This window comes from Carassius gibelio, chromosome A11, assembly GCF_023724105.1.
Source record: "Carassius gibelio isolate Cgi1373 ecotype wild population from Czech Republic chromosome A11, carGib1.2-hapl.c, whole genome shotgun sequence".
Lineage (NCBI taxonomy): Eukaryota > Metazoa > Chordata > Actinopteri > Cypriniformes > Cyprinidae > Carassius > Carassius gibelio.
Genome location: NC_068381.1, coordinates 6,153,358 through 6,179,553, shown reverse-complemented (window position 1 = coordinate 6,179,553; position 26,196 = coordinate 6,153,358). Strand labels below are relative to the sequence as shown.

Sequence of the window (26,196 nt, the reverse complement as noted above, 5' to 3'; positions counted from 1 at the left end):
TTTTGAAACCATGTTGACTGTAATCATAGTGATGAATAGGGTAATTAAGAGTGTATTGGAGATATCTGGGATACTGCTGGGTTTAAGGGTTTAAGAAGAAAACTGATATAAATCTTGCTGAGAAAATATAATGTTTTTTAACCAAAGCTGTGGTGGACATTACTGCAAAGTGCAGAATGTCAGTGAAATAGAAAGAGGAGCAGATGATGGATGATGCCTTTCCTCAGTGTGTGAGCTAACTTTTCACCTTTGATCTAAATTGCATTGCATTGTGACTTATCTGAACATAACTTCAGACCTGAATCCATGCCAGTGGAAAGCAAATGGTGGCCAATAAACAGCCCCCCCCCCCCCCCAAAAAAAAAAATCATTTTGCACAGTCTGTGAGATAAAAAAAACTCAGTGTGATAAACTTGGTAATGTAAGAAAAATGACTTTCTATTTACTCTTCATCTTACTCCTCGTTATTTATTTTATTTTTTTGTCTTACTCTTAGAGCTTGGGCTGTGCCTTGTCACCTCTCTCGGATAAAAGGAAATGAGCAGTTTCTCCAAGGACTTTAAATGGCAGCCAGCAAACATGTGAAAGTCCCAGAGTGCTGCTCCCCCTGGTCTCAGGTAGTGTTCTCATGCATGCTTCATTTCCTCTCAAGGCTAAGTGTTTCTGTGCTTCTCCAGAGCTTTTCCACAAGTGAGTGTGTTAAAATGCCTGGGAGATTGACTCACATTCTCTGCTTTTATTAGAGCAATTTATCAAAGGATGGCATGGAAATTTTCAAAGAGTTTTACATGCATTTTCATACTTGTGCTAAGATATTTGGTAAGCATTATTTCTTCTGGGAGTTTTTCTTTTTTTTATAGTGTTAAAAGGGGAAAAATATTAAGTTGATGAATTTTGCATGATGTTTATTGGAGCCTGTAGTATTGTTTATGGCCTACTGAGTTAAAAGCCAAATTCATCAGATTTAATTGAACAAACTAGCAAGATAACCATCATTTCCACCTAATACCATCCTATGAAAATATTCCAAAGTTATACATACAGGGTCCGAATATCATATAGACTTTTAAATTGGGTCTTTTGATCCTGATCAGGAAGCAATTGCCTAGCAACAACAGGAAGGGTTGTTATCAAGCAACCTTGTTACTAAAACCCCAAACTTACTTGTCTACTCTTGACTTTGGAATGGCAAGCTGTTCTTTAATTAAATGTAAAAGGCTTTTACCTAATGCTGATATTTTCCATAGTGTCAATTAACTTTTATGATCTGGTGTTTGGATCAAAGCCACTAAAGACATGTATTAACTCTAAAAGCTGAGTTTAAAACCCCCATAAATGTAGCTTTTTACAGGTCCTTATTTAGTACAGTATATGAATATGAAATATGAAATAAGAATATGACTTTACATAGCTTATAGCTAGCTACTTAGTCATGCTTGGCTCATTAATACCAATAATATAATCTTTACCATAATCTCTCCATGGAAACCATTTGGGCTGTCCCCGACTAAAGATTTTTCTAGTCGGCTATAGTAGTTCATTTAATCCATTAGTTGACTAATCACACATTTACATTAATTTAATTACTTAAATATGTTCTTGAGGGGCCTTAAATATATAGCCTATTTCAATGCTGCGGCTTTAGAGAGCAATGCACCTTTAATGTGGACTACATAAGAGTTTTTGTATTTAATTTGAATTGGTTAGTTTAAAAGTTAACATTTCAAGCTTTCTGTAGATATAGTTCTCATGCCTGTGAGACAAGTAATACGTATATACACTGAGTTTTGGTTCAGTTTTGTGACATGCTTCAATTAACGGAGACCAAGACAGCAGAAAGCATCAGTAATACATCCTGATTGTTTTCTTTATTTTACCAAAGCACAATGTTTTGTTGATATTGTGAGTGTACACACATAAAATTAGACCCTTGACAATTTCACAGTTTCAAATGATGTATTACTCTTATCTGCATAAGCGAAAACGACTATTTTATTTCCACTCTTATCAGGAAAAAATGCCAGTGATTGTTCCGGCATCATCAATAGCGCACTAATAGCTTCTAGAATCCACACAAACACTTAGAAATGCATTTATCTAGGTTAATATTAGAGGAAGGGGCCATGTAAAGTTGCTACTACTTACATTTTTTCTCTTTGAACTAACAAGCCATATTTGAGGTCAATGATGGCGAACGTTTGGATTTCCTGGCCAGTATCCTGTAATCACATCTGGGAATTTTAGGTAAATTTTAGTCTACTAAAACTCTTCTCTTTGGCTATTAGGAGGCAGTCCTAGAAACCAAAGACTTGTATGAGTGTGTATGACCGGGATGAGTGTTCTAATAGGACAGTGTTTCTATTCAATAAAATCCAGGGATTTCAAATTAGGCATGGAAATGGATTTAGGTAGTTAAAAGGACTAACATATCCTTCACAGGCACAACCTGTAGGATAGTCTATGGAAATGCATGCATGACATTGAATAAACGAGTTATCGGATGTAATTTGAAGCACTGGCTGATTTCCATATCCACGTTTTCAACCAAGAAGCCGGCAAATAAATGTGCAGTCAACGGCCGCACTCGGCTTAAATGAATTCTCATGTCGGTCCACCTTTAACAAATGTTTTTTTTGCTGTATGCTCGCCAAACTAAAAACATATTCCTCACCTACCCCCTTTCAACTTGGCTGTTGGCGTAAAGCTGATTTGGAATCTAAGTGAAAATACAGCACGCTAAACATATTTCTGTGCTTTCATTTCAAAATGTCAGCTTAGTTCTGGCTCAGTTAAACTGCTTTGTAAGACGGAGTATGTGGGTGTTGATGCTGCTCAATCCAAGGTGGGACCGCCGTGCCGCTTCCAGATTATGGCAGTTAAGGATGTGTCAGGAAGTGCTGAAGCAGCTTGTTCTATCTCTCTGTCACCAGAGTCCCTGCAGCTCTTGGTAATCACCTGCATCTCAAACATTCATAGCTCATCTTCCACTTGGAGAAATTGGGATCAACGGATTTCTTAACTCTGGGGAAAAGAGGATGGATTTGTTTTATGACTATATAAAGGAGCAAAGGAGCAAAATGACTGTAGTGTGAGGGGATTGCTTTGCAATAAGGCCTCTACTCTCCCACTGTTTTCTCTCTCTCTGTTTACCTGTACGTACATACTGAATGCTCTACCTCGGCCTTTTAGAGATGAAGTAGGTCTAAGTATGATGCAAAACAGAAGGTTTGGACAACATGTCAGAATTCAAGATTTGGCTTTTTTTTCAGTTCATGAGAGTGGATTTGGATTTAATTTGCCACACACAATTGGATTTTGAATTGAAATAACAGAAAATTGTCCTCATGAATTCCAGTTTAAAATGCTTAAACATGGATGCAAGGTAAAGAAATTTCATTAGCCGAAGACAAAAAAGCCTTAATTTTGAGAATGATCTTTTAAGAATTGTTAACTTTTTAAATGTTTTTATACCAGGGTTATTTTTAACAATTAAAAATATATAATAATAATAATAATAATTTTTATTCTGCAATTTCATTATTATTTTAATATATACTTTTATTTAAATTAAATTACATTTTATTTTATTATTTATTAATATAAATTTGTTTTTCCTCTTGAACTGGCCCAGCTGAATAAAAAACTTGCAATTGCGAGTTTCCATCTCGCGGATCTGACTTTTTTTTTCTTTTTTTCTGAGAAATAAGAAATATTAATTGGACTTTATAACTAGTAATTGTGAGTTTATATAATATATTCTTGCAACTGTGAGGAAAAAAAGTAGAATTACCAATAGAATTTATCTCACAATTCTGACTTTATTTATCGGAGTTGCATGGTCCAAACATGCAATTCTGACTTTATATCATGCAATTCTGAGAAAAAGTAAAATCTGAATTGCTATATGTAAACTCTTTTTCTTGAGAAAAATTTTTAGAATTATTAGACAAAAAGCCACAATTAACTTTTTTTTTTAATTTATTCAGTGGTGAAAACTGGCTCCCATACTTATGTGTGTAATAACGTGTTTATGGCTGATTCATTTCAGGAGATATTCATTTTTTTTTCTTTTTAATGTTACCTCATTAAATTCCAACTGAAATAACAATTCTGCATCCAGTTTGCTACATACAAAGGTTGAATGAATTTCAAAGACAATCTCAATTAAATTCTGAATGGTGCACAACCTGAGACTCCTTCTGAGGCTGGCAGTTTTGCCCGCACTGTGCTCTTCCTGATCCTACTGAGGATACAAAACCATTGAAAGCACAGACCTCTGGGAGTGCAGAGTCTTAATTTGAGCTTTTGCAGCCATCCCTACAGCTGTCATGTACTTTCACAAGCTCACACTTCCCTGGATAATAGAGTAGCCAGTGGTGCAATAGTCTACAGGAACAGAAAAAGAAAAAAGGGACATATGCAGGAATGTGAAAAGAGGAGTAAATGAACTGCAATTAAGAGGATCATTAGGATCTGGGCCATATTAATGCTGATTGGGCTGAACTGAAAGCCTGCAAATAGCCATTTGCACCTCTAGCTTTAATGAAACCTGGATGTTTACAGCTTTTTGTAAAGAAAACGTGTGCCCTGTGAAAAACTCACTGCCAAGATACTCTTATTTTCTGTCTTTACTAGGGATGTGTGAGACCGGTCGATTAAACGGAACTGCTTCTGGTAGTCAAGACTGGAAATTCTAGCCGACCAGTCAAAATTTAGTAATTTTTATGTTTACCTTGGAAAGTGGATATCAAATTAATTTCATTTCATCTCAGACCTTGCATGCATGCATTTTCATCATTACCCGCTGCAGGCTCAGAGAAATGTCTACTAGAGAAGACGAGCAAGGTGTGGGAGCATTGTTACTGGTTTAAAGGGGGAAACATTAGGAATTAAAGTTAACTGACTTTCATCAGAAAGGTTTCATTGCTATATTTTTATTCAATTTCCATATAACACCTAATATCATAGTGTTTATATGAGCAGTGCTGCTTTGTTGAAGGGGTATCTATGGAAACCATTGTATTTCTGCTTGTCCAAAAGCGCCATCTGCTGCAGTCAGAGAGTGAATTAGCATTTTTAGCCCATCTGCAGCTTTTGTTGCCGTCAGTGTTGTTAATTTTACTAAGCTTTTGATGGAAAATAAGAACAGTTTGGATGATAAGGTATTTATAAATATTTGACTGTTTGGTTATTTCAAATGGATTGCAAATGCACTTAACGTTTTTGACTGTCTGAGGGTTTCTTACTTTTAGACTAGTAAAATTTTTGCACATCCCTAGTCATTACCAAGGCATTGTTATACCATTGCTTAGGTGTACTGGGTGGTTGCTAGAGCATTGCTAGGTGGTTAAAGTGTTTCAGGAGGTTGTTAAGATGTTCTGAGTGGATGCTTTGTTGTTCTGGGTTATTGCTATGATAATCCTTTGGTGTTCTTAGTGGTTTTCTCAGGAACAGTTCAAAAGCAAAACTCAACCAAATCCAGAGGTTGCATAAAATGGGCAAACATATTGGTAGCTTAATCTACTCTGTTCAAAGCCCGGTGAAACGTGCGAGACAGAGGCAAATGCTGTAATACGATCTCAACTGCGGTTTGCATGTGGATGAGCAATGGATGTAAAAAAGAAAAGATTCTGATAGATCTCTTTGCAGTGTTCTCTTAGCAGGCTTAAAGTGGAGCCCCAGGGGAGCCGAGAATCAAATTTAGACATCTATCCTTTGGCCTTAAAATCTCTTTCAAATAACGTGTAATAAATATTGTGAGCAGTTTGCTCTAATATGACCAATGTAAGATTGAATTAGCTGTGAACAATAATGAGCATTCAAACGTGTACAGGGGGCATGCTTGTATTTACCGTATTGTAGTGCTTTTCAATAGCCTTACAACCTACAATCAATGATGCGATCGAAAGTGTTCTGGAGTTTAAACTGAAATCTGTCAACTCTTTTGTGCATCACACTAATGTGGATTGCTTGTTTGCACAGATCTGGTGCATTAACTGCTGTGTTTTGAATAACATCATTTTGGGCAAGAGCTACAGACACAGCACTGCTGTCACATGAGAGTTTTTTTAGTGAAAAAAAAGATGGGTTTCAGTAAAGTGACTTTGGCATTATGATTTATTTATTTTTTTGAAAATTTTTTAAGCTATTTTTTTAAAGATGGATGTACAGATTTCCTGTTTGCATGGCATGTGCAAATATTTAAACAAAATTATTTAAAAAATATTACCTGAATTCTACTTATGATGATCAGCTGACCATACTAAGAATAAATCTAGATCCATTGTGGGTGCCTACAGCAGCATGTGCACTAGTGTGTGGCGTGAGTAGTATGAGTTTCAGTGTTATTTAAGTTAATCATTTTATTTTAATTCACAACAGTCCATAAAGAACACATGGGAATTATTATTATTATTATTATTGTTTAAAATGATGATAATACTTATTTTAAATTCATGTCCCTAACAATGGTGAAGTCATGGGTTTGATTCCCAAGGAATGCATGAACTGATGTTTATTAAATGCAGTGTAAGGCGTTTTGGAAAAAAGCATCTGCCAAATTAATAAACAGAATGTGTAAACTGAAATATTCTGGAAACATTCAGAAAGAAAGCTGCAAATTCATATCTTTCTTAGGAGGAAACAGATAGTCCAGCTAAGAAACAGTGTTATTTTCAGTGTAGCTGAGTTAAGTGCATCTGAACTTTTAATAGCTAATATTATTAGTGCCTCAACCTACGCAATCATATGCACAAAAACAAAAAAAAAACAAAAAAACACCAGGAACTTAACGTCATCTGGCTGATAAATTGGTGTCGTCTGTAATGGAAGGCCAAGTCTGGTACTGAAGCCATGACGTTATTCCTCTGGGGCAGAATGGCATCGCTGAAAAATGCACTGTTTTTCTGGACCCCTGCCTGAGCAACAGAAGGCAGATAAGTGGCTGTTTGGTTATGCAAATGCTGATCTGCTGCCCAAGATATCACTGGTTTTGACCATACTTCATAAAGTAAGAGTGAAGTCATAAGAAGTGCTGTAGGTGTGGCCTAAGTTGCTCGCGGTAGTTTTGGTGAGTAATGTTTGTAAATGCTTCATTGTTAAGTGATTCATAGGTATGAGGAAGGGGAGTCTCAAGAAGATAAATACATTATGATAGTTTTCTTTATTGAGCAAACTAACCCTATAACACATGTAATGTGATGGACCAAGAGACAATAGGTTCTGGCCCCTAGCTAAATACTGATGCTGAATGATGCAGAAAACATGCCTATGGTATTGAAGTATGTTCTGCATGCTGAATGTTAGGTTATAGCTAGTAATGCTTAGCTTTCTGTCAATGTGTCACAGATTCAGTTTTTTTTTTCTACCACCACAAGATGTTTAGATGTTAAATGCCGCCAAAACTCTAATGGCAGAGCCCTGACTGAACATCTGGGGTGATTTCTACATGGTTTCACGCTTACACAATTACTTTTACCCTGACTTGATTGCATACTTTTTGTGTGTGTTTGTGTTCCTCAAGTGATTTTCCAATAAATCATGAAGAGCCTGTTTGGCCCTGTGCTGCAGTGATTCACTGAACCCTGTAGGATATTACATGTTGTTCTTATTGATGTTTATTGTGCTTTTTTATAGGGAGGTTGCGGGAAACAGATTTCTCCATTTTGACATTGATGTACCTTGAGACAGGCATCTCAACTAATTTGTCAAAGTGACATGAAATGTTAATGCTGTGAAGGAAGTCACATATCTGTCTGAGGCATCAGCAAGCATGGAATGTAGAACATATCGTACCACCATTTATCCTATACTTTTTGACTTTGGGGAAAACGTACTAAATACTCAGAAGACCACGTAACTTCACAGAGAGGGATCATTGAGGGCTGAGGCCTCTAGTGTGAAAAAATTTACCAATGCTCAGCTAATTCCATAACTGAAGAGTTTAAAACTTCCACTGGCATCAATCAGCACAGAAACAGGAGCTTCATGGAATGGTGTTCCATGGCTGAGCAGCTGTACGCAAGCCTCATTCTGACCCTCTGTCTAAAAATTATCCATTTTAAGGGGCGGGTCCTTTACGGCTTGTCAGTAACCAATATTATGATTGGCTAACATCACTGCATATGCAAGGTATCAAGGCCCCCTAACTACTGAATTATAAATTAGATTTATAATGACATGACCCCTTTAATGCTACAAAATTTTGGACGATGTTATGCTTCCATTTTTGTGGGAACAGTTTGGGGACAGCCTTATTCTATTCCAGTATGACTGTGCCTCAGTGCATGAAGCAAGGTCCATAAAGTCACGATTGGATTAATTTGGTATGGAACGATTTGACTGTCCCACACAGAGCCCTGATTTCAACCCCATTGATCATCTTTGGGATGAACTGGAATAGAGATTGTGAGCCAGGCCTGCTTGTCCAACATCGGTGCCTTACCTCACCAATGCTCTACTGAATACATGGGCAAATATTACCACAGAAACACTCTTAAATTTTCAGGAAAGTCATCCCAGAAGCCATTTCCATAATAATATATATGTATATAGAATGCAACATTATTGCTGCAAGTCCCTGTTGTCCCAATCCTTTTGTCCATATAGTGTATGCATAATATTATTATTAATTTAACATTATTAATAATTTATATTTAATCATATTTATTATTATTTTATATTATTATTTTATTATTATATCGAACATTACACTAATTTATTGAACATTGCAAACTTTAAAATTGTATTATAACTGATCTGTTAATAACACTCATTTTCTGCTGTAATGCACAGCATCATATGGTTTATTGCTTTTACTGCCTTTTGTAGAAGTTTTTTGTTGTCTTTGTGCTTTTCCCTGTCGTGTCAAGACATCATCCTTGAGGTATGCAGTGCAACACTGAACTTCATTTTCTGAAAGTTAAACTCACTCAGGTAAAATAAAGAAGTGCACAGGTTTTCTCTAGGTTTTTTTTTTTTCTATTTTCAAATACTTCAGTTTAGCCTTTGTGTGGATTTATTGTTCTTATATTAACATTTAAGGCTATGATTTTATGATCAAATATATGTTTAACTGATTCCAATTTCTGATTAGCTTCTTATCAACAGTCAGGTGAATGTCAAAAGATGTTTCAATATTGACACCGCTGTTAAAACCACTTTTTATCTGACTTGAGCTGAATAACAACACTTGTCGTTTCACCTTTAAGTTTGACCTTGGTGTTGTTTGTTCAGGCTGAGCTACAGGAGTAAGTTTACATGCTAAGCAGTGTGAATTCTGCATGTGATATGATATGCATGAAATAAATCAATTCTATAGATACAACTTTTTCCCCATACATTAAAGGAACAGGTTTTTGTTGGAAATTTTCTGGAGCTTTATTTAGCTGTCTATATCAGAGTGGGGGTATTCCTGTGGGGTTCATTGCGGTGCTGTGATTTTCTCGCAGTTGCAGGGTCTCTCTGGAGAGTTGCGTTGGCAGGCTGCAGGTAAAAAAAGCTTTTTGCTCACATTTCCCCCACTCTTTTAATGAGGCTAAAAACTCTGTCATGAATCTGTCCTTTACAAGTGACCATTCCTTTTCGGAATGCATCTCTTAGTTACTTTTTAACTTTTTAAGTTTAATTACGATGATTCATTCAATTTTAGTATGAGGAGCCACACTCAGCAAATGATCCAACAAGATTAAAAATATACTGGACCCCGCTGGGAGGAAAGTTTGTGCTAACTGTACCACCAGCAGTCAGTGATGGTGACACTGTGGATATCTGTTAGATTATTCTAGGCTTCCAGCCACCGTTCTGTTATAATGGTTTTTCTTTCCTCACCACTGATGGAAAACAGCAGCATGTTGGTGAGCACGGGTTTACAAAAAGGTGAACATGTATTGATAAACTATATGTGTGTATGTATATATGTAAAATAATTTATGACATGCATCTATCTATATATTATGAAGTGTTTTTATGTAATATTACATTATGATATATAAGTAAATATAGTGTTTGTTCAGATACAATGTGTAGTAAACGTTTGAGCAATAGTAATGGTATTCCTTGTCTTGGCAAGCACTGATAATAATTATAAAATTTGTTGAACTTACTTCCACACCACTGTCAGTAATTTCCACTGCAAAGCAGGAGAATTAAAGCATGTCTTAATTTTATATGCTGGAGATTAATTTAGTTAGATGATCCTGAGAACACCTGCAGTATATAAAGTAAACACTGACAGATTTAAATGATTTGTGTGAGGGATTTTGCTTCTTGGTGCAAGGTTGTCAGGATTGAACCTGGTGAATTTTATCAGTTTTATGGCCGAGACAAATAAGCAAATCTGCAGACTGTAAATCAGCATCACAGGAGTGATACTGGAAACTTGAGAAAGTCAGCCAGCAGAGAACTTCTGCAAATCCGCTGCAATGTTTCTACATCTTCGCTGGTCTTTACTCTGTATTTTAGCATTATTTAGAGATAACGGTGGCATGTGCAATTTCGAAATCTGAGCTGATAGATGCCTTTTGATATATTGTGTCACTCACCTGAAAGAATGAAGTGGATTTACTCTTGGTGTTGTACGAGTTCTGAGTTTTGAGTTTTCATATTCAGGTTTTGTAAACATAGTGTGCTTTGTAACATGAACAGCTTTCAGGCATAAATTTAACAGCTCCTGCAAAGATCATATCAATCTTTGAGGTTTTTTTGTTGCTCACTGAAAATCAAACCGTTGACATGTTTCTAAGTTACTTTTGGCATATAGTGAGTAAAGTTGTTCATTCCTGTTCTGTTGTACCATCTGAAATAAAGTATAGACCTTGAACTTCATCAATTATTATTACAATAGGATGAATAGGATACCAAACCAGATGGAGATAAATATCTACAGCTATAAAAATAAAATGACAGTTAGCTTACCTGAGGACTTAAATTAATTTTTTATATTTTTAATCATCAAATGCTGATATTATCATACAGATTTCTTTAATATCATTTAACAGAATTGTCTGTTTTAGGGAAATTGTTTTCATTTTGCTTCACATTGACTCTTTTTTCTATTCCTTTTTTCCCCCCAAATCAAATTTCAGTTGTTAATACCCACTGATATTTGTGCTGTTGTTTTCCTAAAATCGAGTCAGTCTTCATACATAAAGTTTTAAGGACTTTGTATTGTAATTTGTTAGTTAAAATTTAAATACAAAAGACCATGGAAAAAAAATATATATATTGAGAATGTTTAGTTTCGTTTAGTCTTTCAGCTGCTCTCTCCCAAGGTATCAAGTCAAGTTAAGTCACCTTTTTTTATATAGCGCTTTAAACAAAACAGATTATGTCAAAGCAACTGAACAACATTAATTAGGAAAACAGTTTGTCAATAATGCAAAATGACAGTTAAAGGCAGTTCATCATTGAATTCAGTGATGTCATCATGCAGCTCAGTTCAGTTTAAATAGTATCTGTGCAATCATTTGCAATCAAGTCAACGATATCGCTGTAAATGAAGTGTCCCCAACTAAGTAAGCCATAGGTGACAGCAGCAAGGAACCAAAGTTCCATCGGTGACAGAATGGAGAAAAAACCTTAGGAGAAACCAGGCTCAGTTGGGGGGACAGTTCTCCTCTGACCAGACGAAACCAGCAGTTCATTTCCAGGCTGCAGCAGTGTAACAGCCACTCCGTTTCATGTCGTAGCCCCATTACCGCATCAGGTCTGTTGTCAATTATTCCTACAGAGTCTGACTCAGGTCACATCTATCAGTGAACTGTTGACTTGTACCTCTAAGCACCTTTCTGTTAGTTGGAAAATCTCTCTAATTATAGTCTGTCAGAAAAGAGGCAGAGAATGAGACCTTTAAAAGGAGACTCTGACATAAAGGTCCCTTTTTTTTTTGTTCCTGATGAGGCCTAATCGGAGTTATCATCTGAGAAAATGGCTGTGGATGATGATAATGTTCAATCTGTGCTGTTTGCAGGACGTAATCATTTTACCCATTTTTCTAACACCTTTAGGTGAAGTGTGTAATTTTTTCCAGTGTTTAAATGCTTTCTCCTGTCGCAGCTTATTATGCAGAGCTCTAAGTAAGCTATTAGTACGCTGATTTCCTGCAACAACCAATTGAATACATACCTTTTTCATTTCTGTTTTATGACATTAGTGGTGTAAAAATGGCACACTTCACCTTTGGAAGCAAGAAAGATGTTTTGATTCAGTTGTCTTCAGGTTAACCCTTTAGTCTTCTTATCCAGTGTCCATGTAAAACTACACCTTCTGTATATATATATAGCCAGTTCAGATGATAGAGGGAGAATATTTTCTGAGATAGGATTTCTAAAATGGGAGAAATGCAGGACTGAAGAAGGCATTTGGACTGATTTTAAGTGCTTTAGAAAGCTCATAGTCACCTCTCAGCTCTCATTTGTTCTGTTTAGTGCAGCGTTCTAAGATAGTAATTTAAAAGTTTCACTCTGGAGACATAAATACAATTAGGAAGGTGTTAAGTCGCTTTCACGTGACTTGCATCAGAGCTTCAACACACAAGCGCTGCAGATAGTGCCACGGAAGGGCAATTTAACATGTATTAAGACTTTACTTTAATGTTATGAAATGCTTTAGACACTATGTCTTAAACAACTGCATACTTTAGCTTGTTGTGAAGCTCTGAGGAGAAAAGTGGTAACCTGTAATAGTTAACTTAAGGTGATATTTTTAACTGATTTTGTTTTGTTGGAGTAGCAATGTATAGGTTAAACATGAATAACATCCAATATTTCAGCAACTTCTTTTAAGAATCTTTATTAACAAAATAACTTGGAAAAAAAATGTTACACAGTCAAAAACTGTTGTGCTCCCATCTTACACTAATATAAAGGAATTTCATAATTATTTTAAGATCAGCAATTCTTTTCGGTATGAGAACATTGATGCAAATCATGTGAAAGTGCTTTTAGACTTATTTACAAAAACTCTATGCTACAATATAGCAGTCATTTCTAACTGTCCAGCCTTGGGTGTAATGATTGGAAAGCTTCATTTATATTTTATATATTGGCACAACAGATTTTTTCCGTAAGCTTTATCTAACTGTTTTTCAGCAGGGTCTGGTTAATTTCACTCTCTTGCTGTCATTAAGTTATTTGGTGAAGTGCTTATGTGCCACGTTCAATTGAAGCATCGTAATGTGTTGTCACAACAGTAAACTGTAATGTTCGAACTAGCTTTCTAAGGGTGTTTTCCCCCATGTTCTTCATCCATAGTAGAGCACATTTCCATGCAGCAATCTAAAGGGAATGCTTTCACATTGCACACATTGTGCGTGTCAGTACACAGAAATCTGTATGTATGTGGAAGAATATACTGTAGCTTAGGAGCTGCGCATATAGGACAGCAGAGCAGCTTCCCGAGGCTGTATTTTCCACTTGTTCTACTCATGATTTTTCTTTAAGGATTCAAACAATCTCCATTTCAGCCACTGCATCTGCTCTTCCAAATGGCATGGACTCAGTAATTGTACAGTAAGTGTATGAAGAACCTCAAATTCAGCCTATAGTGAATATATGTTGATTTCAATATACAGTATGTGAGAGCTCAAGATGAATGTGACTCAAAAATAAAGGTTCTTTACTGGCATATATTTGGCATTCTAAGGAAGACCTTTAGCATCCTTGGAACCTTTGCACTGCTCAAAAGGGTTTTTTATTTTGTAAAAAGTTTCTTTAGATCAGTAAACTGTTCTTCAACCAAGAGGGAAAATGTTTCTGAAAGGTTGCTTAGGGACCTAAAATGGTGGTTCTGGCATCATTGCAAAAAAAAAAACAAAACAACCTTTGCACTTACATCATATTTTTGGAGTAAAACAATGAGGGGGGGGGGGGGGGATGGGGGGAGAAAGGAAAAAAAATTCAGATCAAGACCAGGATTTTTCATTTAAAATTCAGTTTAATCAGTTTAATGTCAACTTTCAGGACAGAGCTTCAGTGTTGACTCAAATTTTGGAAGCATACCTCAAACATGATGGAAACCTCTGAAATATTCCTCCTCCTTTAATGCAAGTCAGCACCACAAACCACTTTATTTTCTGAATAAGAAAAATCATCCATATGGAAATTTGTTTTAGAAGTGGAGTAAGTTATGTTTTGATTGAAAAAGACAAGCACTTTTTTTTCTTGGTACCACACACTGATGAATTATTCATTTAAAGAGAAAAAGGAAATTAATAGTGTCAGTTTGGATTTGTTCTTGAGTTTTAGTAATTCAGTGGAGGCATCACAGTGATTAGTAAAGCCTTGCTACACACTCAGCTGAGAGACCTGTTGTGGTAAGAAGGAGATCCAACTAGATCAACATCAACTTCCAACCCCCAGGGTTCTTCCATACATCCCATCACAATTCCTATGTTTCTTTCTTAATTCTTCTAAGAGCTTCAGACATATTTGATTGAAAAAAAAATCATTACTGGATGCCTTATAAATTGTGAGTGTCATAGGACATTTAATGTGTATTTGTAGAGCAGTGGGTCACATCTCAGGAGGTCTCGGGTCTTCACAATTTATGATTGCTCACCACAAATGCTCATTCTGAAACCAAAATGCATAATTTGAGTTACTGTACTGCAATATTTCATTTAAAAAGCATAAGCATTCACAGATTTGAGCATTGTGTGTTTATTGGCGAATGCGCTATAATCTTTTAATCCATTCTGTAGATGATTACAACCACCTTAGTATATTTTGAAGATGTAAAGCATCACTTTGTTTTTGTCCCCCTTCCGTTTCACCAGTCATAATATCCATGCTGTGCATATTTGCCTGTGATAATCTGTAACCATAGTAACACAGGCTTGTGTAATGTGGTGATGTTAACAGAGCATGAGCACTGTTATACCACAGATGAGCTCTACCCTATATTCAAAAACAGCAAGTACTGTATAGCCTCATCTCAGGTTTGTATTTATAACATGGGAGTCAGGAATAAAAATATGATATATATAAAGCTTCTGGCTACAGTTCTTTTGAGTTTTAGAGATCGGATTTGACTGGCAATTTTGCTTTTATTTTTGAACAACTTCAAAGACAATATTTTACAATCTGCCGAGGAGCATATAATATTACATTAATGGAATTAAATGGGCAATATTTATGTATTAAGATTAAAAGAATAACTCACCCAGAATGAAAATTTGCAGATAATGTACTCACCCTCAGGCCACCCAAGATATAGATGAGTTTTTTTCTTAATCGGAACAGATTTTGAGAAATTTATGTGGTGATAATGCTGATTTAAAGTCTTGCAAATTCAATTTTAGTCAGTCTTTAGAGGATTTTATAATTATTTGTATACTTAACATGTATATATATATATTTACATTGTAGATGCTTCCACTATGTTGTCAGTTTTTTTTTACTGTTTAGAAAGAATGCTGTGAGTTTGGTAATGCAACAGTGATTCTACCAATAAAAATCTGGGTTTCATTAGTCTTTTTTTTTTCATTATAAAGACCATTTGTGTCTTGCACTGAAAAAAAAGGTGTACAAACAATTTTGACTCTTAAATTTTACAATTGCAAAGAAACGGCAAGTAAACACTTGACATTTTGAAGCAATGCAAGTACTTTTTTACAGGTAACCTGGTGGTGGGTGCTTGCTTTGAGTTTGCATTACTGTAACACTAAAATGTCAAATTAATATGAGGATGTGCAGATTAGTGTAGTAATTTTGGATTTTGGCTTTTACAGTTTTTAGAGGCTGGTGGCAGAGGACGTCCCCTGCAGAATTTCAATTTATGCAAGCTGTTTGTTTGTAAAAACTACTTGGTTCTCGAAGTGTTGCTGCCATCATGGAGAAAGCCCTCACAATACAATACGTTTTGAAAAACAAGAACTCCTCTCTCATGTCCATACCACTTTTGCACAGTGCAATATTTATTTCAGGAGATGTTTTTCTGTCCATGCATGACAGTATCTAAGCTTCTGGTGTATGTCTAATCATCCAAATTTAATGTTTTCTGTAGTCATACGATACTGTATATATATATATATATATATATATATATATATATATATATATATATATATATATATATATATATATATATATATATATATATATATATATTGTATAGATGAGAAATCAATCATAAAATCATAAGTAGATTCATTCAAGATGTTTCACATGCTTGATCACATTTCTTGGCTCCATTTTATTTTCTGTCTATGTGAGATGGATTTAGGCAAACATGAGAAGCCACTCAAGCAGGCACTATATATGTATGCTTCAACTAATTCTTTAAGACATTGAGACCCTTAGGGGCAAACTATTATCGCAAGTAAGAGTGAAGCTTGCAAAGACAAATTCCCTGTGGTAGCTGACATTGACCCCATCTGCTCAGCTGTTTCACTGAAAGAAGAGGCATGTAATGGTCTCTGTAAGATTGTGATCCAAAGTATGTCCTTCTGAACACTTCAAACTCAGTAGTGTCCTTTAATCTTATATCATTAATTGACTCTATAATACACCTTTGTATTGTAATCTGATTTCATTGAGACCCTTAGGGGCAAACTATTCTATAATACTATATTCTATAATAACTATTATATAATACTCTATAATACACCTTTGTATTGTAATCTTATATCATTGAGACCCTTAGGGGGCAAACTATTATCGCAAGTAAGAGTGAAGCTTGCAAAGACAAATTCCCTGTGGTAGCTGATATTGACCCCATCTGCTCAGCTGTTTCACTGAAAGAAGAGGCATGTAATGGTCTCTGTAAGATTGTGATCCAAAGTATGTCCTTCTGAAAATTTCAAACTCAGTACAGTGTCATTTAATCTTATATCATTAATTGACTCTATAATACACCTTTGTATTGTGTATATATTATTACAAGACCTTAATCAGACTTTCTACTTATGATGATGTGTAAAAATCTTTCCTGTGATGTATGATCATTTGTCGACAGTGAATTCATTTTTCCTCAAATTAGACTCTAGTATAGACCAGTTTTGGTTTCTAAGCATATTTATAAATAGCTTGTTTTATTGGCTCCTGACTCTTCTTTTCTTTGACTTTGCAATCAATACACTTAACCTGCCCACTTCCATGTCTTCAGTCATTCATTTGAAGTAGTCGTCTGAACGTTAATGGAGAAATATCCATGAGTATTAATTATTCATAATGGTGCATTGGACAAATAATGGTAATGATAACCATTATTATTTTGCTGTTATTATTTAATGATGTTGAGATCATTAAGCTAATTGATAATGGAATAACACAGTGTTTTCATATTATTCCTTAATATACCTTAATCATAGTTTGTCTTTATGATGGTGCTGCACAAGATGATCATCTTTCATATGCTCTATGCAAATGTATTATCATGAAGTGGTAACAGCTTTGGCCAATAGCACTATACAGTACTTTTGCAAATGTGTTAATTGCTTCATTGCCTTATTAAAAGAAACGAATATCGTGCAGTGATTTTTTGCGTTTGCTTCTTTTCATAACCAGCAACAGGAGAAGTTTAAATGACAAGTTAAGTTCTTAATATTTGCTTTTATGATATTAGATGGCCACACCCCTAGAAACGCCAGTCACATTAGCGTGCATTATTTCTCTCACGCGCGCTGCTCTTACCCTCTCTCTTTCTCTCTCGTTCGCGCGCGCTCATCTCCATCATTCTATCGCTACTGAGAAAAAAAAAAACCCGCTGTCGCAAAACAGATGGGAAGGCATCCGCGGATTTTGCGATCGTTACTGTGCAGAGAATAGCCGTCAAAACTTAACGGACACCAAAAAGAAGTTCATTTCCCCTCCAGAAGAATTCTGGACTGAGAACTTGAGGACATTTCTCGTCTTTTCACGACTGGAAAAGTAAGTTTTGCATCAGTGACAGCGCGTTGAACATAACTTAAGTGTGTGTCATGGATTAGTACCTAATATTCGTCGAAGAAAAGCTTTTTGTTGTCTTTATGAATAATAATAACGTTGAGGAGCAGAACAGTGATGTATTCACTGGTTTGGTCACACTTTACATGAGTGTTCATGTTGCAGCGCAATGTAATTACATAAGTACCGAGTAATATAAAAATAGATGCTAAACTTAAGAAATGTGATGATCTTTATTTATATATTTATTTGATGTGACGTGCTGTATGAAAGACGCACTGCTGCGGAAGACTTTATAATGTAATGCGTCTGTACATTACCTGTTTTAAACAAAATATTTTGTATGTGTGTGTTATCTTAAAATGAAAAAAAAAATATTCTAAATGATAAATAGTCTAGTATGATGTATTTATATTAAATAGTAATGCTACTGAAAAGTCATGTAATATTATATCTTATATTTAATCTGTGGGTCTTTAGTTTATTATACGTTTTGATGAGATCAATATGCACGAAGTTGCTCATTTGCAAAATAGTAGTTGGTAAACGTTGGACTACTTGTTGAAAAGAGAGTCGTGTGAAACTGTCAGCCATCATTAGGGGATGATAGATGTATTCATTCACAATACACTAGTTACTAGACTACAAAACAAAACAAACAAAACAATTCTGTGCTAAAGAGCGTGTTTTCATTTGTTTTTAGAAGGACGACCTTCATCACATTTTATCTTTATAATGATGAAGTATAAAAGTAGCCTTTCTTTTTCTCCTGCTGCATGCTCAGTTGCTCAAAAATACCCCTCCCCCAATTCAGTTTGTCAGTTTCAACAATTACATTCTGAAATATTTTTTTAAAACAAATATATTTTGTAGTGTTAGACCCTTTTTATCCTTAACAAACTCATCACAATTTATTCAGTAGTAGCCTGAACATATATGGTCTATTATTCCCGAGTATTCATTAGTTATTTTAATGATGCCTTTATTTAGTTCCCATATAATGTAAATGTTAACCATATTATGTTATTCCTATCATTACCTAGATGCTTTGAGGTCATTATGCCAACCTAAAATAGAATAAAATAGTGTTTGTATATCCATTCTTTATAATTGTCATTTTCATTTGCATTATGTAATATGCAAGAGTTCATTAGTGGCTGTATAAAAGTAATGTGGAGTTGTCACATGATAATAGCATATATTAGCCATTCACCAGAACTTTGTCCTCATGCACTTCTATGGGATGTACCACCAGTCCTTTCTGCTTATAAACTGAATGAGGTAGGACTGGGTTATAACTTGCCTTCAAGTTTGTAGTACTCAAATTAACTGCTTTATATGGGTTGTGCAGATAGTGCTGCTGTCCATGGTGCTGAAATGTAAATGGCATCATAAAGGCAACAATCGGACAATAGATTACTTCTCCAGTGATAAAAACCATAGTTCCTCCATACTGTTGGACCCTGAACTGAGAACGGAAGTCAGTAATGTGAACAACCGTTCATTCTTTCTTTGGATTGTTGCACCAACATTTTACAGGCATCCTCTTGTGTCCATGCATAAAAGGAGATGCTCTGCTGGCTGGGCATATCAAGCTAATCAGAAATGATACTGTTAGTTGTAGGACTGTAAGCATGATTATAATAAGAAAAAAAGTGATTCATACATGGTTTAGCGTTCTAAGGATTCTCCTTTTCTGCCTGAGTATTTGTGCTGATGATGTTGCTTTAGCTCTTAAGAGCATATGAAATCCATCTCTGTGTCTCAGGTGGTCTTTTGCAAGCGCTTGTGGGAAACTGTTGACCCCTTTTGTCACTCAGCTTGTGCATGCTGCTTGTTGAGTGTTCCTTGACATGAATAATGAGCAGTGTATTGTTTTGAATAGATTACATGTACCCTTGAACTATATTTTACAGACTGTGAGCACAGTTATTAAAGGAATAGTTCACCCCAGAATTAAAAATTGCTTAACATTTACTCCCTCTCAGGCCATCCAAAATGTAGATGAGCTTATTTCTTCACCTGAAAAGATTTGAAGAAATTTAGAATTACTTCACTTGCTCACCAGTGTATCCACTGCAGTGAATGTGTGCCATCAGAATAAGAAATAAACTGATCTTGGATTAACTGAGGATGAGTAAGATTTCAGCAAGTTTACATTTTTGCGTGAACTATTCCTTTATATCCACTGGTCATATAGTGAAATGACTTAAATTTTTTCTTGCAGATTGCTGGCTTTCCTTTTATTAGAACATCATACTAGTAAGAGTCATCCACTGTTATTTTCCCCCAAGAGATGGATTATAACTTTTGACATGCCATAAATATTATCACACTTTTGAAAGATATTGAATTGTAATTTGAATTTTGGGATTGCAAATGCTAGGAAGTCATGTAATCAGTATTTAAAGGTTTTGCAAGGCTTATTGTATTGTGAACACTGCCTTCAAGTAGGGGTTGGTGATATGGAAATATCAAGATTTTATTAAAAAAATGTTGTCTTTCAAGGTAAAAAAAAAAAGAAAGAATGGCAGATATTTAGGATAAAAATATTTTTATAGATAAAAACCTTTGTTCTTCATTTTTAATAACAAAGATAAAAGATACACATTGCAACTGCACATAATATACAAACAAAACAAAAAGGGCTTTATTTTCAGGGACAATAGGTGTATTTAGTGGCGTGACATACAGCCAAGTATTGTGACCCATACTCAGAATTCATGCTCTGAATTTAACCCATCCAAAGTGCTCACACACACAACGTGAACACACACCCGGAGCAGTGGGCAGCCATTTATGCTGTGGTGCCTGTGGAGCAGTTGGGAGTTTGGTGCCTTGCAGGAGCATTCAAAGTGAATGAACAAATATAAAAATAAAAGACTATATAAACTGATTCCTAAAGCATCTGTGTTTAATTTCAAGAGCAGTGAGTGATTTTTGTCTTTGTGTTTTGTTGTTTTATTAAAGGAATAGTTCATCCAAAATTTTTTTTAAATAATTCTGTCAGCTGTCTGTCAATTCTTTCATGGTGTTTTATTTTTATACCACCATTTACTCACTCAAAAGTGGTTTTAAACCTGAATGAGTTTCTTTGTTCTTCTGAACATAAATGCTATTTTGATGAACATGGAAAACCAAACAGTTGCTGGTCTACAGCGACTTTCATAGTAATTTTTGCTACTATCAAATTCAATGTGGACCAGCGAATGTTTGGTTTTTTCTCGGTTATTCTTCAAAAATATCTTATTTTGTGCTCAGCACAAGAAAGAAATGAATACAGGTTTGGGATAACACGACAGTGAGTAAATAATGACAGAAATGAAAATTTAGGGTGATCTATCCCTTGACAGTTATGACAGTAGGCTGCATGTTTAATAGGCGTACTGTCACTTTAAGACCTTCACGCATCTCTTTATACAGGCACTTATCCATTTTTTTCTCAACTGTTTACTTTAATTTTAGACATAACCAACTTTAATTTTAGACATAACCAACTACACAAAAGATAACTTAGTTCAATAATCAGGCACTGTTTGACAGGGTTTAGCGCATGTGCTTCGGGTGTATGCGGCGCTCAGAAAAAAGCACAGGTCAGACCAGTGCGAATTTTAACATGTAAAAGCACATACAAATAATGAGAGAGTAACTCTACTGCTGAGTTAACACTGCTGTGAATGCATGTGTGTTGTACAGTATATGATGGAGGTGCCAGAACTCCAGCTGATAGAATGTGCGCTGTAGCACGATACTACGATATTTCTTCAAAAGCAGATCGTGGGACATTTTTATCGTACACGATCAAAAATTGTCATATCGGACGCACACCCCTACCTTCAAGTAAGTTAAATGCTGCCACTTGAATGGTAGAGAGAGAACAGAGTATCACATATAGAGAAGAAGAGCAATGGCTCCAGAAAATGCTGCAAGATTCATGTCGCCTGCTAACCACTAAGTTGTGGCTCCTGAATGAGTTTTGTCGTCTGTCTGACTGACTGTCTTCCATTAAGTAGATACAGTAAATGTTGCAATAAAGTGGACAACAATTTAAGCCAGCAACCTGATTAATGTCTAATTTTTATTTTTTATTTTTTTATTTACATGCTTAATGAATCAGTTGCTAGCATAAGGTCAGACATTGCTTTTTAATCTCTATGGAATCATTAATAAGTTAGTAAAATAATATTTGTTAGCCATCAGAACCCCTTCTTAGAAGGTATCTTAAAAAATATTACAGATCCCAATTTGATCACTATGAGTGAATGTTAATAAACATGTAATAATAGAGCTGTTAAAATTATTAGCATTATGATTGTTTTGTTATTTTATGTACAGAACAACAGTAAAATTACAATACTAATGTTTATGAATGTTGATGAATGTAGAGTTTTTGCTTTTGTAGGCCACTGGTGTTGAAGAACTCAGTCAATAGGTAACTGACCCCTGGGACACTGTACCATTACATGGTATGGCACAACAAGGCTCAGTTTGCGTTTCCACAGCAGTTTAGTACTGCTTTATAGTGGGCGGGATTAAAGATATGTCATTATAGTTATGCCGCCTCTACTGCTAAGACCTCCTGAAAAACTTTTTCATTCCATGTGTACTTCCTCAACATACTACGAAACAGCCATTATCTTGTTGTTTAAAAAAGGTGTGCTCATTCGAAACTGTTGAATTTGTTTTTAAAAAGTTGCATTCGATCTTTGCTGGCTGTGCTGATTTAATTAAGCGGGTCTAGTGTCTCGTGTCGCAAGTTCAATGATGCATGTAGTGGTGATTCTCTCTGGAAATCAGTCATCAGCAGGGTTTGCACATCACATTTTGTTAATGGTACAACTCGCTTTGAAGCTCAGCCGAGGTGGTACTGAAAAAAGTACCAGGTACCAGGTACTGTACCCAGTGGAAAACCCCCCAAAAGAGAGCCGTGCCGTACCATGCAGTGGAAAAGCACCATTTGTTTGCATTCCTTTGTCCTTTCCTGAGAGATAACAACCAGGGTGAGTCTATCTCTCTCTGTGTCTCCAAATGTATATTGATCTGATGGAGGGGCTAAAAAAAAATCACACAAAGCTGAAAATGTCACACCATCAGCAAAACTGGAGGAAGCAGCCATATTTTGTCTCACTGAATGATTATGTGCAAAGTAACTTCTGTTGGCCGAGAGCATGTTAGCTTTACCAAACTCAGAGGTCCTTAGCTAACTTGTGTTTAATATATTTATTCTAGTGCTCACAGTAATCAGCATAAGTGATAATTGATTAGCCATTCTGCTAATGGCTTTGGGAATGAAATTATGTAGTGGTTAAAGCTTCATTGAGTCAAATGCATAAAAGTCACAGAAAAAAAGTGCACCAGCTTTGGTTGTGTGACGTTAATAGAGATTAGATGGGTCCATTCTCTTGTTCTTTATGATTTAAGGATCCATCATCACTGGCAGCACTGTGTCTCGTGGGGAGAGACTACAAGAGGTCAGAGCTTTTACTTTAGCTTAGTCGTTCTGACAAATTATTCTAGTATAGCTGTGGCAGGTTTTATTAAGAGAATGATCTTTTTCAGCTCTGCACCACTGAGCAGGACATAAGATTTAAGCTTTGATACTATTGAATATGTCCCAGCTGGATGATTTCTTTTAGGCTGCAGACTTTTTGCCTCTTCCGGGGAAACAGTAATGTGTCCAAAATGGTCCATCACCACAAGTATGTCAATCATCTTTTGGCAGACTATTCCTTACTCCAATAGTAAAAAAGAAAAATATATAATTTAGGCATTCAGATACATTGACTGAATGGAAGATTATTTCATTTTGTTTTTTACAAACAACATAGCATATAATGATGTCAAAACTTTCTCAGAGACAAAAGAATGGTAAAACTAGCTAATGCTCAACTCACTGCTGAAAGGGTTACTTGTGGCATGAGGCAACTTCAAAGCTCCTCTCCAGCTGATAGCCTCCATATATAGCGAATTTGAAGGGGAATTTTAAATCAAAAATTGATTAATATTTCACCTCCGCATTGATTCATGCTGCCACTGAAGACATTTTCATCTCTCTGAATCGTTTGTATGAGGAATTACTTTATTCCCATGATCCACAACATCATCTTTTCTCACATGCTTTTTAAACTTTTTTTCATAGTGCAGCGTAACATTTCATTACCTTAGCACATTCATCAGTCAATTTAAGTCAGAGAACTACAGCAAAAGAAGTGCATAATAAGACAAGCTCCAACAGCTATGTATTTGATATGCAACCAGTTGTTTCTTTGAAGCAGAAGTCTGTTTAATCCACTTATATGTTGGATGCCACTTTTGTGTTGTTTCAAGGGCACACAGTTTTTTTTTTATTCTGCAGCATTTTTGACAACAGCATTTATACCGTTGGTTTCTATCCAAATAATTTTTTTTTTTTTTATGGACAGCAACTGGCACATTAAAATGTCCATATAAGTTATTGCATGTCTTTAAATGTAAATTTGGCTGTCACAGGTGCTGTGATTTAATAAATAATGTTTGCCGAAGGACACAGTGTAACAGAGCTGGATGATGCAGTTGCCAGAGACTCACTCTATCGGGTGAAGGATGGGGTAACATCCATTTTATCAAAACTGCCAGGACTTGAGCATTTGGACTGTATTGCAAGAATGTCTATGTAGAGATCAATAAAGAGCAACCTCCTGGAGATCTGACAGGTAGCGTATTTGTACACATAGTTGGAGTTACAGCCCACCCTAGTGTGTAAAAGCTGAATGAAGTGCCTGAGTTTCACTCTTAGAACTATTTATGAAGGCCTTCTGCACTAGACTAGTCAAAGCCAATTTCATGTTCCTCTTCCGTAATAATGCACTAGCATACAGTTGTGCTGACTCTGTGTGAACAAGTAGCATGCAAAATATGAATAGAACAAATGAAAAAATTAGATATAGACTCCTTTTCAAAACCAAAAGCTAGTCTAAACAGGTTCCCCAAAAAGACTATTTTTGGAGGCTGACAGTTGTGGCTTTTAATTATATATATATATATATATATATATATATATATATATATATATATATATATATATATATATATATAATATTATATTATATAATATTATATTATACTATACTATATTTAAATCTAATTTAAAAGGAAACACTATGTTGAGTGATCTCTGTAGTAAGCACAGTTACAGTACTATTATTAATCAATGCTGCATTTATGTTGATCAATTCAAAGAAGGATGAGACAGACTATGTAGTAAGAAAGAGCAGTTTCATTGATTTTCAGACATGTAGTCGACTTCGTCAGGCAGAACATATCCAACATATGAATTGAGTGTGCGTGGGACATGTCGTCAAATACTTCCAAGCGTATTTGAAAGCTTTAATTCAGAAGGATTTCATTCACATGGTTCACTGTGCTTCCAGTTACCCACACAAAGACCTCATCTTCATGTGCCTGTCCATGTAAATGTTCTATTTTAACTGCCTGATCTTAGATAAAAAAAGCAAGACATTTCCTTTTTTCCTCCTAATTCTGAACGATGAGTGCTGGCACAGGCGGCTCCTAAATTTAGCCTTGTATAACATCATGCTCCCGAACCATGTGCGTTTTCTTTTTTTCGCTCGATGATTTACTGGAACTGTAGAGTGAAATGGCATTGAGGGACTTTGTAACCAAGGCAACAAACAATAGCAGAGCAGAATGGTCAGATTAGTGTGTGAGGAGTGAAGGGCTTAAACTTGATTTTTTTTTTGTTGTTTGGGTGGGAGCCATGATGTGAAACGATTGCCACACCTGACCTTATTGCTCGTAAAAACATTAGCCTGATGTGTTGAGTTGTTCCTATTGAGTGTTCCTGTAGCTCAATTGGTAGAGCTTTGCACTATCGAGTGCAAGGTTGGGGATTCGATTCCCCGGGAACACATGATAGGTAAAAATTGATAACCTGAATGCACTGTAAGTTGCTTCGGATAAAAGTGTCTGCTAAATGCATAGATTTATTTATTTAATTTTCCAGTTGGACTACAAAAAGGTATCACCGCCCTGCCACAAAATTAAAATTTTAAAAGGTCTTACTTTTGGGGACAGAAAGACAAGGATCGCAGTATGGATTATGAAGATTGAAATGTAAAACTGATTTCATTGAATAAATATAAGAGCTGCACAAGTCAAATTTGTTTTCTTTTAACACTGGATGCACCTCTTATTTGAACATGCACTAGATGGAAATCTTTGATTTAAGTGTCTCGTACCTTGGACCAGTGTTTTCTACACTGGGTTTTCATGACACCCTGCCATTACTGAATCTACAGCACCACAGAGTTTGCAG

General features: G+C 35.6%; 1 protein-coding gene across 1 annotated transcript in view; it reads left to right on the top strand.

Moving 5' to 3' along the window:
* The first annotated feature begins 17,631 nt into the window (after positions 1-17,631).
* Positions 17,632-26,196, top strand: part of LOC128022157 (caM kinase-like vesicle-associated protein) — a 39,894-nt gene continuing 31,329 nt past the window's right edge. The window contains exon 1 of the mRNA XM_052609444.1: positions 17,632-17,867. The gene's annotated coding sequence lies outside the window, so the exon portion shown is untranslated. The remainder of the gene's footprint in view (positions 17,868-26,196) is intronic.